Genomic DNA, 14,984 nt, shown 5'->3' on the forward strand with positions numbered 1-14,984 from the left:
ACCCCTATTTTTCTTGTGTTTTGAGCATGAAGGAGTATTATGTTTATCAAAATTTTTTGCATATATTGAAATAACTATATGATTGTTAACTTTAAATCTATTGATTTGATGAATTACATTTTTTGATTTCTGGATGTTGAACCAATCTTGCATCCTTGGACGAACCCCACTTGATCATGGTGCACTATCTTTTAATATGCTTTCTGTATGGGATTTGCCAGAATTTCGTTAAGAATTTTTGCGTCTATGTTCATCAGGGATATTGATGTAAATTTTTCATGGCTTGATGTGTCTTTGTCTGGTTTTGGTATCAGGTTGATACTAGCTTCATAGAATGAGTTTGGAAGGGTTACCTCCTCTTCTATGTCATGGAATACTTTGAGGAATATTGGTATAAGTTCTTCTTTGAATGTCTTGTAGAACTTAACTGAGAATCTGTCTGGTCTCAGGCATTTCTTGGTTGGTAAGCTTTTAATGGCTTCTTCTATTTCATTGCTTGAAATTTATCTGTTTAAATTGTGTATGTTATTCTGATTCAGTTTGAGAGGATCATATGTCTCTAGAAATCTGTGAATCTGTTTTTGGAGTATAGATTTTCAAAATAACTTCTAATTATGTTTTGTATTTCAATGATGTCTGTCATGATGTTTTCTTTTTAATCAGAAATTTAATAATTTGTGTTTTCTCTCTCCTTTCTTCATTACTTTTTCAAATAACCAACTTTTTGTTTTGTCAATTTTTTGAATTGTTTCATTGATTTCAACTCTGATTTTAATTATTTCCTGTCATCTACTCCTTTTGGTGTTGTGTCGGGGTGCCCGGGACCCCTGGCCCTAGGTGTGGTAAGGCTAAGATGGCGCTTGGCAGGCTGCCAGTATGGTTGGCTTTTGCACAAACAACTGACATCATTTTGAGGAAGTTCCAGGGATTGGTTGAGTTCCCTCGTGGACAGTGCATAATCACTGCATGTCTGCATTTACTGCCTGTATCTGTTCATGCTCTCCCCTCGTGCTCAAATGCTGATTGGTTACAGTGATGTATATATTGGAGTGTAAGTTCCTCAAAGGGGAGAACAAAGAAAGAACTGAGAGGAAGGGGGTGCGCGCAATAAAAAGGCTGAAAAGAACCAGGTGTCGTGTCTCTCTGCGGGCGGGGAGCGCGACAGGTGGTGCCGAAACCCGGGAACCCTAAAAATAACTCTAGAGTAAGTATAAGGTAAGTATTTAATAAAGTAAATTAAACAGTAAAAAGGCCTTAAAAGTTCGCAGAACAGCGACTAGTTAAAGAAAGTTCGCGGTGCAGCGACTAGCCATAAAAGTTCGCGGAACAGCGACTAGTTAAAGAAAGTTCGCGGTGCAGCGACTAGCCATAAAGGTTCGCGTATCAGCGACTAAGGTTCACGGAACAGTGACTAGCCAAGGGGTTTTGTGTTATCTGTGTGTATGAAGTGATGGTAGATTTTCTGTGTAGTAAGTGTCTTTGTTACATCAATTGTGTGGCTTGTTTGTGTGCTTGGAGCTCTTAGTGCTGTAAGATTTAATCATAGGAACAGAACTGTCTAAGACTAGAATGCAACAGCCTCTTAGGGAGTTGCTAAAAAGTCATGGAACGCCACTAAAAGCAAAAACAGCTCAAACGTTCCTTGATACCATAGAGAAGGTCTCTCCGTGGTTTTTAAATGAGGGGCTATTAAATATTCCACAGTGGGAACATAATATAGTAGCCATAGTCCCCACAAGTATTGGGAGATAATTGTTTCATGATTTTCTACATTCAAACCTAACCTGATTTCTCAACCAGAAAAAAAGGGTTAAAAAGTCCTGGGTGATCCTCCCTCCCCCCTGCCTGGCCTTGCCAAAGCCTGCTTTGGAATGTAAACAACAGCAGTCTCAGCGGGAAGGGGGGGGTAACCTGAAGAAAAGAAAAAAAAAAAAGGTGTCCATTTTAAACTTCTACAACTTATTTTCTAGGATTCTTCGTTTGTTTTGTTTTTCTTTAATGCTGTATTTTTGAGCTCATAATTTTGATCCTGCATACCTAGGTTAATGGTTTTTTTTTCTTTTTGATCAGTTCTATTTTTTATTCAACTGAAGTTTTTGAACATCTGTTTCATTGCAACGAACATTTACCTATAAAGTTTCAAGGCCTTTGATTTTATGTTATTTGTATGTCGTGCTGTCTAATGTCATGTTTTGTCAAAACTGAGCGCTCTTAAAATTAAAATTTAAAAATGGATCCAAATACTTTTATTCACGTGATTTAAAAGGGTTCAATTTAAATTGGGTAAACTAATGAAAGTAAAATGTCTTTAAAAATAACTCGCAAGTCTCTAGGTGGTCAAGCAAATAAAATATTGATGTTATTAAAATGTCTAATATCAATTGCTTCTAGGACTTTTCTTCGGCAGGAAAGAGGCAACAGATCCTGTTCAGGACACTTGTCTGATATCTTAGTTTTTATAAAATAAATAAATTGGAGTTAACATGTATGGGATTACTCAAATGTGTTTGTAGAGACGTCTGGTTAATTTACAAAATTAAAATGCTAATTGTTAAATAACATCAAGTACTTTTAACTCCTTAAATTACATGGGGTAACATACTTAAGCATTATTGGTGTTTTCATAGGTTAGTAAATAAAAAGGGTTTACAATTACTTTGTGTCCTCACTAAACTAAAAACAAGGTTACTAAAAGTTATGTCCTAACAAGTGGAATTCTATATATAAAGGGTCCCAAAAGTTTCAACTGTGTTTCAATTAAGAGTACTATAAATAACAAAATATTTAATCTTATTAAAATAGAGTAATTTATCTAAATTCAGAAATTTCATAAGAGTTGTATCAGAATGTAAACAAAAAGGGGTCAACAAATAGGAAAGAAAAAATAAAAGGTTCCGGGTTTGAAAATATATTTAATAAAAAGGAAAAAAAAATGTTTCTGGATAAAAAAGTCTGTGTGTAATAAAGGGCAAGTTTCAACAAGTCTATGTGTAACTAAGTTGGTTGTATGTATGTAAAACAGCTAAAGCTATTTAAGGTTTTTCCTAAGGTGAAATACTAATGTTCTGATATAAGCCAAAGTTTAATCTATATGGTAAAATGACATGGTAAAATAACAAAGTTTTCTTAAAAACACTAATTCATTCTTAACTTTGTGTCTCTTAAGTTTTATTCTTTAGAACAATTGTCTTAAAAATAGGGGTTTATACAATTATGGTTAAGCAACTGTTAAAAATTGTACTACTGTTATAAAGTCTAAATTTTTCTTTAAAAACTAAAATTGATAAGAACCAATTCCTCACTAAAATTAAAATAACTCTAACCACAGATGTACCTTATAACCCACAAAAACAAGGTATTGTTGAACATACACATCTCACCCTCAAAAATACTCTTTATAAACAAAAAGGGGGAATAAAGGAGACCTTCAGGTCCCCTAAAGATAAACTTTCTCTTTGTCTCTTTGTTTGGGGTTTTTTAACTCTGGGTAATAAGGGTAACCCGGTGCTTTACTGGAGCTGTGGCTCAGTTTGTGTGTTTCCACGGAATAAACTAACTTACAACCTCTTTTTAGTCTCTTAGGAGGAACAGTTCAACTATGTAACAAAACAACTGCTTCTCTCAATTGTACTTCAGATTTGTGCTATCTCTCAATGTTAAAATGCTTCTAGGTTCCTGCTGGCAGACTTAATGTGTGTTCCTACCTTCCCACCAGTCCCAGTCTCTGTTACAGATAACAGAGTTACCAGTGCTAATGTCAAGACTACAGCCGCTACATTAACAACTACTGTACAGACAGCAACCACAGTGAACTGCTTAGCTGAAAACACTGCCACAACTTTACAAACTCTAAAAACTCTAAACCAACATTTAAGAACAGGCATTCTCCTGGTGAATCAGAGAGTGGACCTATTACAAGAACAAGTGGACATATTACAAGAACTTTTGGGACTGGGATGTGTTTACTCTTTAAGAGCTGTTTGTGCTACCCCCATTGTATATGATAATTCCAGCACCGCAGCTGGGTTATCTAAAAAATTGTCAGCCTATCTTACTTCTACTTGGTCGTCTCAATTTGATAATCTTACCTCACGACTTAGGGCTAAAATTGTCAAAGTTAATTCTACTAGGGTATAAATTGCTTCTATGTCTGAGCTGGCCAAATGGTTTTCTTCTGCTTTCAATTTTGTAAACAGTGGGCAAGCCTTGGCACTTTGGGGTTTTTACTCCTCTTTGGTATCCTTTTCCTCACTCGTCTGTTTGTGCAACTATGAGCCACCCAACAAATGGACCAGATTATTTTTCATCAGGCCATGACTGCCCTAGAGGCCGGCAGTTCCCCACAAGTATGGCTCACGATGCTGGACCGGTGGTCAGAGACGGGTAAGGAAGGAGGTGACACCGTACCAACCTAAGACAGGAGCTGTAGCATGCTCTACAGTTATCCAATGACGGGTAAGGACGGTGGTTGACCACTCCGCCTAAGACAGACACGGTCCCAAGCCTTAATTTTATAATAAAAAAGGGGGAACTGTCGGGGTGCCCGGGACCCCTGGCCCTAGGTGTGGTAAGGCTAAGATGGCGCTTGGCAGGCTGCCAGTATGGTTGGCTTTTGCACAAACAACTGACATCATTTTGAGGAAGTTCCAGGGATTGGTTGAGTTCCCTCGTGGACAGTGCATAATCACTGCATGTCTGCATTTACTGCCTGTATCTGTTCATGCTCTCCCCTCGTGCTCAAATGCTGATTGGTTACAGTGATGTATATATTGGAGTGTAAGTTCCTCAAAGGGGAGAACAAAGAAAGAACTGAGAGGAAGGGGGTGCGCGCAATAAAAAGGCTGAAAAGAACCAGGTGTCGTGTCTCTCTGCGGGCGGGGAGCGCGACAGTGTTGATCTGTTCTTCTGTTTCCAGGGATTTGAGATGCAATATTAGGTCATAACTTTTTTACTTTTTATTCTTATATTGAATGTGCTCCATGCAATGAAATTTACTCTTAGTAGTTCTTTCATAGTGTCCCAGAGATTTTGATATGTTGTATCATTGTACTTGTTTACCTCTAAGAATTTTTTTTATCTCCTCCCTGATGTCTCCTGTTATCCATGTTTCATTCAATACTGTGGGAGGAGTTCCTGTTTTTTATTTTATCATTGATTTCTAATTTCATTCCATTATGATCTGATAGAATACAAAGTAGTATCTCTAGTTCTTTGTAGTTAGTAAGGGCTGATTTTTGCCATAACATCTGGTCTATTTTAGAGAAGGATTTTTGTGCTGCTGAGAAGAAAGTGTATTTGCTCTTTGTTGGATGGAATATTCTATTTATGTCTGTTGAATCTATGCTATTGATTGTGTATTGATTTCTATGGCTTCTTTGTTTGATCATGCTTTCATTGCAATCTAGTAATGTAGCACCTTGGTTTGTTTGGGACACTTTCTTCCAATGTTTTTATCATATCATTTGTGTTTATTCCTTCTAACAGTGTAGATCTGACATTTTGCATTTCCCCCCTTATAAGCTTATTGTGACCCTGAAGGTTTCCAATACTTCTCCTTCAAGGGATAGATCAATATTAGCAACACCCAATACAAAAAATATTCAGCCCTAAACCATATTACCCCTATGAAGATGTTAACAGTATTATCATAATAAATAAAGAGGACAAATTTGATTAGTATCTACAGTATAACCAATAGGTTTGTAATGAGGTCTACAATTTGTACTGGTGGACAAAGAAGATGGGGAGGGGTGTAGGATGTAGTGTTAATGGGATAAGAAGGGAGTATATAGGGATGCTTGATCATTTGTAAGAGTGAACATGGAATCAAAAGATGTTGGTTGTTAGCATGAGCAAATGGAGAAAGAGAATCTGAGGAAACAGGTAAAAAAAAACAGAAAATAGAAAGAGTAAGGAAAATAAGAAAAAAAATTTAAATTTAAAAAGAGAGAAAGAGAAGAAAAATCTAAAATATAACAGTCATATACTATTCAAGCCTCCCAGACTTCAGTAGCCTGATGCATGAGAGGTACCTGACAATGAGCTTCCAGCCTCAAGCAGTTGTCTCAGGATTTTGGAACCAGAGTTTTCTTTCTTTCCTAGGGCTATGAGATATAGCATTAGATTAGTTATTTGGAATTTTTCTATATTTTTTAAACATATGCCATCAATGCTATATACCTTCTTCTTGGAACTGCCTTCATACTGTCCCAGAGACTTTATGTTTTATTTGTTATCATTTCTGTTTAGTCAACCTTTATTGTCACTGCGAACAAAAGATCTAAAAAGAACAATTTTAGAAGACAAAAAGTTAATTTGGGGACCATGGTCTAAGGTGAGGCAGAACATCATGGCAGAAAGCTATGGAAGAAAAAAATAGCTCAGAATGTGGAACCAGAAAGCAGAGAGAGACTCCTCTTACCACAGACAAATATATATTACAAAAGCATGGTAAAAATGACTGCCTCCTCCAACACCATTCTACCTGCCTACAGATACCATTCAGTTAATCCCTATCAAGAGATTAACATATTAATTGCATTAAGGGCCTTATAAGCCAATCATTTGACCTCTATGCTTTCTTGCATTGCCTTACACATATGCTTTTGGTGGACAACTCATATCTAAACCATACCTTTTTTTTGTAAAAATTTTTAAATTTCTGCCCTGAATTCTTCTATGACCCATTCCTCATTCAAAATTGTATTATTTAACCCTCACCTGTTAAAAAATTTTAATTGATTTCTAATTTTATTCTATTATAATCCGATAGTTTTTAAAGAATTATCTCTATTTATATGTGCTAAGACTTGCTTTGTGTTCTGAAATATGGTCTATTTTAGAAAAGGTTCCATGTATAGCTGAAAGGAAGGTAAATTTGTAGTTGATGGACAGTATAATCTATAGATGTCTGGTGGATCCATTTGATTAAATTTTTTTTTTAGTTCTGAAGAGTCTTAACTTAGTTTATAACTGGATGACCTATCTATTTGTGAGAGAGGTACATTGAACTCTCCAACTGTATGTGATGGAGTCTATTTGATTCCTTATATTGAGAGAGATTTATTTTGTTTCCATAGGTGAACCAATGTTATAGTCATACTTGTTTACAGCCATATATCTTTCTTTGTAAAAATAATTTTGGCTTTAAATCTACACTGTTAGATATGAGAGTAGATGTTCCTGCTTGCTTTCATTTTCCATTTGGATGGCATATATTTTTCTATCCTTTAACTTTCAGCTGGTAGACATCTTTACCTGTAAGATGAGTCTCTTCTAAACAACATATGGTCGATTCTGATTTTTTAAAATTTTTGTTTGTTCTTTTTAGCTATATATGACAGTAGAATGTATTTTGACATATCTTTTATACATGGAGTATAACTTCCCATTTTTGTGATTGTACATGATGCAGAGTTATACTGGTCATGTCTTCGTATATGAACATAGAAAATTTAGGTCTGATTCATCCTACTGTCTTTCCTATTCCCATTTCCCCTCAGTTCCCCCCTTTCTTCACTGTCTTATCAAGTGAATTTCCCCTTCTTCCTCCACCGAACTGTTTTAAGTTACTATTTGCATATCAGAGAGAATATTTGGCCTTTTCTTATTTTTGAACTGGCTTATTTAACTTAGCATTTTAGTCTCCAGTTCCATCCATTTATAGGCAAATGCCATAATTTTGTTCTTTTTTATGTCTGAGTAATATTCCATTGTGTATACATACTGCATTCTTTGTCCATTCATCTATTTAAGGGCACCTAGGTTGGTTCCAGAGTTTAGCTATTATGAACTGAGTTGCCTTAAACATTGATGCAGCTGCATCGTTAGAGTATTCTGATTTCAAGTTCTTTGGGTATGTACCGAGGAGTGGAATAACTGGGTCATATGGTGGTTCCATTCCAAGTCTTCTGAAGACTCTCCATATTGCTTTCCAGAGTGGTTGCAACAATTTACAGTCCCACCAGCCATGTATGAGATTACTTTTTCCCCATATCTTTGCTAACATGTACTGTTAATTGTATTCTTAATATTTGTCCTTCTGACTTGAGTGAGATGAAATCTGTGTAGTTTTAATTTTCATTTTTCTAATTTCTAGAGATGTTTAATACTTTTCATATTGTTGACTGATCATATTTCTTCTTCTGTGATGTGTCTGTTCAGTTATTTTGCCCATTTATTGATTGGGTTATTTTTTCTTTTGGTGTAAAATTTTTTGAGTTCTTTAAGTGTCCTAGAGATTAATGCTCTATCTGAAGTACAAATGTCAAAGATTTTCTCCTGTTCTGTAGGCTCTCTCTTCACATTCTTGATTGTTTTCTTTGCTATGAAGAAGCTTCTTAGTTTTATAATATCACATTTAATGATTCCTGATAATACTTTTGTGCTTCAGGAGTCTTGTTGTGAAATTTGTTTCCAAAGCCTGTATGATGGACATTTGGGCCTACTTTTTCTTCTAGAAGGAACAGGGTCTCTGGTCTAATGCCTAGGTCCTTGATCCACTTTGTGTTGTGCTTTGTGTGGAGTGAGAGGGGTCTAATTCCATTGTGCTATATAAGGATTTCCAGTTTTCCCAGCACCATTTGTTGAAGAAGCTCTCTTTTCTCCAATGTATGTTTATGGCACCTTTGTCTAGTATGAAATAACTGCATTTATGTGGATTTTTCTCTATGTCTTCTATTCTTTACCATTGGTCTTTATGTCTGTTTTAGTGCCAGTATCATGCAGTTTTTGTTACTATAGCTCTGTAGTATAATTCAAAGTCTGGTATTGTGATGCTTCCTGCTTCACTTTTCTTGCTGAGGATTGCTTTGATTATTCTGAGCCTTTTATTTTTCTAAATAAATGTCATGACTGCTTTTTCTGTTTCTGTGAAGATATCATTGGAGTTTTAATAGGAATCACATTAAATCTGTTTAGCACTTTAGAATTTTGGCCATTTGACAATATTAATTCTATCCAAGAACATTGGAGAACTTTCCATCTCTAAGACCTTCTTCAATTTATTTCTTCAGTCTTCCATACTTTTCAGTGTAGAAGTTTTTGATCACGTTAATTAGATTGATTCCCAAATATTTTGTTTTCTTTGACTAATGTGAATGGGATTGTTTTTCTAATTTCTCTTTCAGTAGACTCATAACTGATATATAGGAACACAATTGAATTGTGGGTGTCAATTTTATATCATGCTATTTTGCTGAATTCATTTATGAGTTCTAGAAGTTTTCTAGTTGAGAGTTTTTCTAGTTGAGGTTTTTGGGTCTTCAAAATATAGAATCATGTTGTCCTTCAATAGGAATAGTTTGAATTTTTCTTTTCATATTTGTATCCCTTTAATTTCATTCTTCTTTCTAATTGCTGTGGCTAGATTTTCTAAGATAATGTTGAATGGAAGTGGTGAAAGACAGCATCCCTGTCCTGTATCCAGTTTTTATAGGGAAACTTTCAATTTTTCTCCATTTAGAATGATTTCGGCCATGGGCTTAGCATGTTTAGCTCTGATAATATTGAGGTATGTTCCTACTATTCCTATTTTTGTAGTGTTTTGAACATGAAAGGATGCTGTACTTTGTCAAATGCTCTTTCTGTATCTATTGAGATGATAATATAATTCTTGTCTGTAAGTATATTGATGTGATGAAGTATGTTTTTTTTTAATTTTAATGTTTTTGGTTGTGCTGGGGATTGAACCCAGAGCCTTGTGCATGTGAGGCAAGCACTCTACCAACTGAGCCATATCCCCAACGCTGAAGTATGTTTTTTTGATTTCCTTATGAGGATGCATCCCTGGGATGAACCCAACTTGACCATGGATTGATATCTTTTTGTATGCAATGTGACAGTATTTTATTAAGAATTTTTGCATCTAGGTTCATGAAGCATATCGGTCTTAAATTTCCTTTCTGTGATTTTTTTTATATTTTTGTCAGAGTGATACCTGCTTCATACAATGAGTTTGAAAGGGTTCCTTCATTTTGTATTTCATGGAATAATTTGAGGAGCACTGGTGTTAGTTCTTCTTTGCAGGTCTGGTAGAACTCAGCTGAGAATCCATCTTTTCCTGAGTTTTTTTTCTTGTTAGGCTTCTGAAGGCATTTTCAATGTCAGTATTTGAAATTGATCTGATTCAATTTTGTATGTTCCCCTGATTCAATTTGGTTAGATCATACATTTCTAGAAACTTTTTTATGTCTCCAAGAATTTCTATTTTATTAGAAATTTTCAAATTTCTATTTATTTTCAAAATAGTTTCTATTTATTGTGTGTATTTCAGTAGTGTCCCTTCTGATATTTCTTTTTTCATTGTAAATTTTAATAATTAGAGTTTCCTCACTCTGTTAGCTTGGCTCAGGGTTTATAAATTTTGTTTACTTTTTAAAGAACAAACTTCTTTCATACATTTTTTGAATTGTTTATGTTATTTAAATTTCATTGATTTCAGCTCTGATTTTAGTTATTTCCTGTCTTCTGCTTTTGATATTGATTTGTTCTTCTTTTTCTGGGAATTTAAGATGTAATGTTAGGTAATTTATTTGTTGACTTTCTATTCTTTTAATGAAGGAGTTCAATGAAATAAACTTTTTTCTTAGCACTGCCTTCATAGTGCCCCAGACATTTTGATATGTTGTATCACTATTCTCATTTATCTGTAAGTATTTTTATTTTATCCCTGATTTCCTCTGCTATCCATTGTTCATTCAGTAGCATATTACTTAGTCTCCAAGTTTTAGCGTAGTTTCTATTTTTTATTTCATAATTCATTTCTAATATCTTTCCATTATTATCTGATAGAATGCAAGATAATATACCTATATTTTTTTATTTGCTAAGAGTTGCTTTGTGGCCTAAGATATGGTCTATTTTAGAGGGGGATCTATCTGCAACTGAGAAGAAACTTTATTTGATCTTTGATGGATGAAATACTCTCTAAATGTTTGTTTGTCTAAGTTATTGATTGAAGTACTTAGTTCTATAGCTTCTTTATTTAGTTTTTATTTGGAGGACATATCCAGTGTTGAAAGATGTGTGTTAAAATCACACATATTATTGTTTTGTGGTCTATTTGATTCTTTGTAAAGGTTAATTGGGGTCCAGTTATAAAGGTTAAGGGAAGAGCAATAAAGACACAAGCACACAGGATGGTGAAGAGCAAGAAGTGGTTCCCATGGGAAAGCTAGTTCAGTTTGCTATGTATTCCAGAGTCATATCAAGTTCTACTAGGTTACATAGTGCAGTTAACTTTGTGCATGTACAGATCATGCACAAACTTGCTTGCTTTTCAAAGTCCACTAGTACCAAATATTATTATAATAAGATAATATCTCCAGGCCTTAAAGACAAAGGAGTGGCAGAGCATTTCTAAGCCATTCAAACAGGGGGCCTATATTGTCCTGAAGAGTTTGCTTGACTCAAAGGACTTTCACTCCTCTGTACATTGACTGGCCTAAAATCCCTACAACTCCCCTTTTTTGTTTTGTATGGCCTTTTTAATAGACATGACTTGTCTTCTGTTTAAGGAAGGTGGAGGGAGAAAGCAAGGCAGATGTTGGCAAAACATACACAGCATAATAAGGCAAGTATTAATAAACATCCTCCAATGAAAAGATGTTTTATCCATGTAAAATTTGGTAGACATGAGGCTAACCAATCTAATAAATCCCAACCTCCATCATCTTGCTGCACTACTTTACAATATCTTTAAGATGATTCAATTCCCTTTGAATTGGGTTACTATTATCAGTTAAATTGAAACAACACATATTATTAAATTCTTGGCATCCCTTTTGATGCAATAATAGCAAATGATCAATAGCAGTCTTATTATCAAGAATAGTTTGACAAATACAAATTTTCTAGAGAATTAACAATTTCTGGTAAGTATGGGGACACCACCAACAAGGATACAACAACAGAGAAATAACACAATAGCCAAATTGATGTGGAATTTTAGGTAATCTTTGCAAATAGAGCTGTAACCAAATTACCCAGGGTACATTCTAAACCCATCTAGGCTAGCAATTGTTGAGCAGATGTTCTTAAATTCTTTATACTCCCCCCAAGTCACTAGATGACTCAAAGACCAGGAGTTTCTTGGGCCTCTTGTTCTTGTTGCAGTTTCCTTCTTTGAATCATTTTCTTCTTCATCCAGGGTCAAATGGAATTTTGGAATCTAATTGTGAAGTCCTTGATGCCAACTCATGATGAAGAAATCCAGAGAGGAACTGTAGGTGTAAGAGCATTGTACTTATTTTGAACAAGACAATATTTAGAGCATTATTAACATGAGCAAGGCTAGGTTCCCTTTTTTGTTTTTCTTTTAAAAGGCACTTTTAAGTGTGCAATGTGCACATTCAACTAAGACTTGAGCAGTAGGATTATGAAGAATTCCATGGGTTAGAATTATATTCCATTGATTAAAAAAAAAACTGAACAAAGGCACTGGAAGTATTAGCAGGGTCATTGTCGGTTTTTAAATGATGAGATTTACCCATGTGGCAATGCAAAGGAGTACATGAGTGATACTGGCTAAGACCTTCTCTGAATGATGTGCACCGGCCCATATAAGGCCTGAGGATGTATCTAAGGTAACATGTAAAAAAGAATAGGGGTGGAAGGAAGGAAAATGAGTTACATCCATCTCTCAAAGGGCATTAGAATGTAAACCTTGAGGGTTTACGGTTTCCCAAGTAGGGGAATGAAAGGGTGTGTAATGAGAGCAATTATTAATGATTAAATGGGCCTATTGATAGGAAATAGAAAGGTTTTCACTAAAGAGCAAGCATTTTGATGAAAAAAATTATGTGATTTCACAGCATCTGAAAAGAGAGGATTAAAGTGACTTTATAGCAGCATCAGCATGAGCACTTCCTTCAATGAGAGGTCCAGGGATTTTAGTGTGGCTACCTATGTAAGCAAGAAATACTGGAGTGATATGATCCTGTAAAAGAGATTGAAGAGTGATAAACAGGGATAACAAATTAGGGTACAAATGAGGTGACAAAATTGCAGAGGAAATATGAGGCATCAGTTTGGCTATATACTAAGAATCTGTAATGATGTTTAAGATGGTGAGAAACATACAAAGAGCCAAAATAATTGCAGCTAATTCTGCTGACTGAGGAGATGCTGAGGAAATGTGTAATAATCAGTCCAATTTTATCAGTGAATATAAGTAACATGCCCCATTGTTTTCCTCTGTCAATACAGATGGTAATCCCATTGGAAAGTGTAATGGAGGAGATTATAGAAGAAGGAGCATGAGAGACTTGATACAATAAGGAAAGGCATTCATCCAGAGGTGCATGGAAAGAAATAGTATCTTAAAAATTAGTTAAAACACGTGATAATGTGAAGAAAATTGTAAATACTGTAAAGGTAAAGTCTTTCCATAAGTAAGATAAAGTACATGAATATTTGTTCCTGTAAGAGATAAAATATGATTCCAACAATCTGAGATCAATTGAGCATATGTATCAGCATAAGGGAGAACATTTCTTCCTGAAAACGGAGGAGAATATAACCACTGTATTATATACAAGTTTTGATTATAAATGGCAACAACTGCAGCTAAGGCATAAGGCTTTCCTGTAAACATTATTGGAGATAAATAAATGTTGAGTGTTGGGAGTCTATCTATAAGAACTGAAGATAATTTCTCATTAACACACTGAGGAGCTGCAGTCAGTGCAGTAGTTAACTGGAAAACAAACTGGTGGGATTATATTGCTTTTCAACAGCTGAAAAAAATATGACAGTATATCAGTATTAAAGAAATATATGGTCAGGTCCAATTTAAATGTTCTAAAAATTGTTACAAATGAACTAAGAAAAATTTGGAAGGAAGAGTCAATTTTGGAATATGAGGAATGGATTAGTGTTGGAGTATTTTATGTCCCAGGTAGTTAAGAGGAAGTTGTCACTGAATATTTTTCTGTGGCCACATGGAAGCCAGATTGTAATAGAATGTGTTGCAATTTAGTTAAAATATCTTCTGTAAATATTGGCCCAGCAATCAAAATATCATCCATATAATGATAAATAAGAATATTTTGTAATAATTGTCTGAAAAGCTGAAGAGCCTTATTCACAAAATGTTGACATAACATGGGGCTATTTAACATACCTCGGGGAAGAACTTTCCACTGATACCTTTCAACAGGCTTATGATGATTGAAAATAGGAATTGTGAAGGCAAATTTTTCTAGATCATGAGGAAAGAAAGGAATAGTTAAAAAGCTGTCTTTTAGGTCTATTCCATATAAGGACAAATCCTGAGGAATTAGATTAGGGTTAGACAATCCATATTGAAGTGGGCACATAGGTTGTATACATTTATTAATTTCTCTTAAATCTTATAATAATATCCATTTCCCTGATTTCTTCTTTATGATAGAAATGGGCATATTCCATGGACTGGTAGAAGGTTCAATATGTCCCAATTGTAACTGTTCTTGAATGAGGGCCTCTGTGACTGCCGCCTTCTCCTTAGACAATGGCCATTGTTCTACCCAGACAGGAGTGGGATCTTCCATTTTAATGGCAAGGTGGTTGAATCTGCAGAGGTCCCTACAAGAAAGGCGTTTCCATAGACATTTGTAATTTGTGCACAGTGTCTCTGCCCCATATAGGAAAGGAAATTGCCATAATGTGAGGTCGAATATGAGTAATAACTTGCTGAGAGTTGGAAGAGGTGGAGCATCGCAACCATAGAGAGCATTTAAACACTTGTTTATTATTTCCTCCTATGCCCCAAATGGAGTGGCCCTTTGTAAAGGCCATGCACGAGGCCACATTCAGACAGGTATAACTGTAACATCAGCACCAGTGTCCAATAACCCTGTGATTGACTGCTCATTTAAACAAAGGGTTAATTTTGGTCTATTTTCATTAATAGGTAAACATGCTCCAATAATAGTGGAACCAAATCCTAAATTCCCTCTTTCATTTAGGGGTTCTGGGCAGTAATATAAGGAATCATAATTAAT

Source organism: Sciurus carolinensis, chromosome X, assembly GCF_902686445.1.
Source record: "Sciurus carolinensis chromosome X, mSciCar1.2, whole genome shotgun sequence".
Classification (NCBI taxonomy): Eukaryota; Metazoa; Chordata; class Mammalia; order Rodentia; family Sciuridae; genus Sciurus; species Sciurus carolinensis.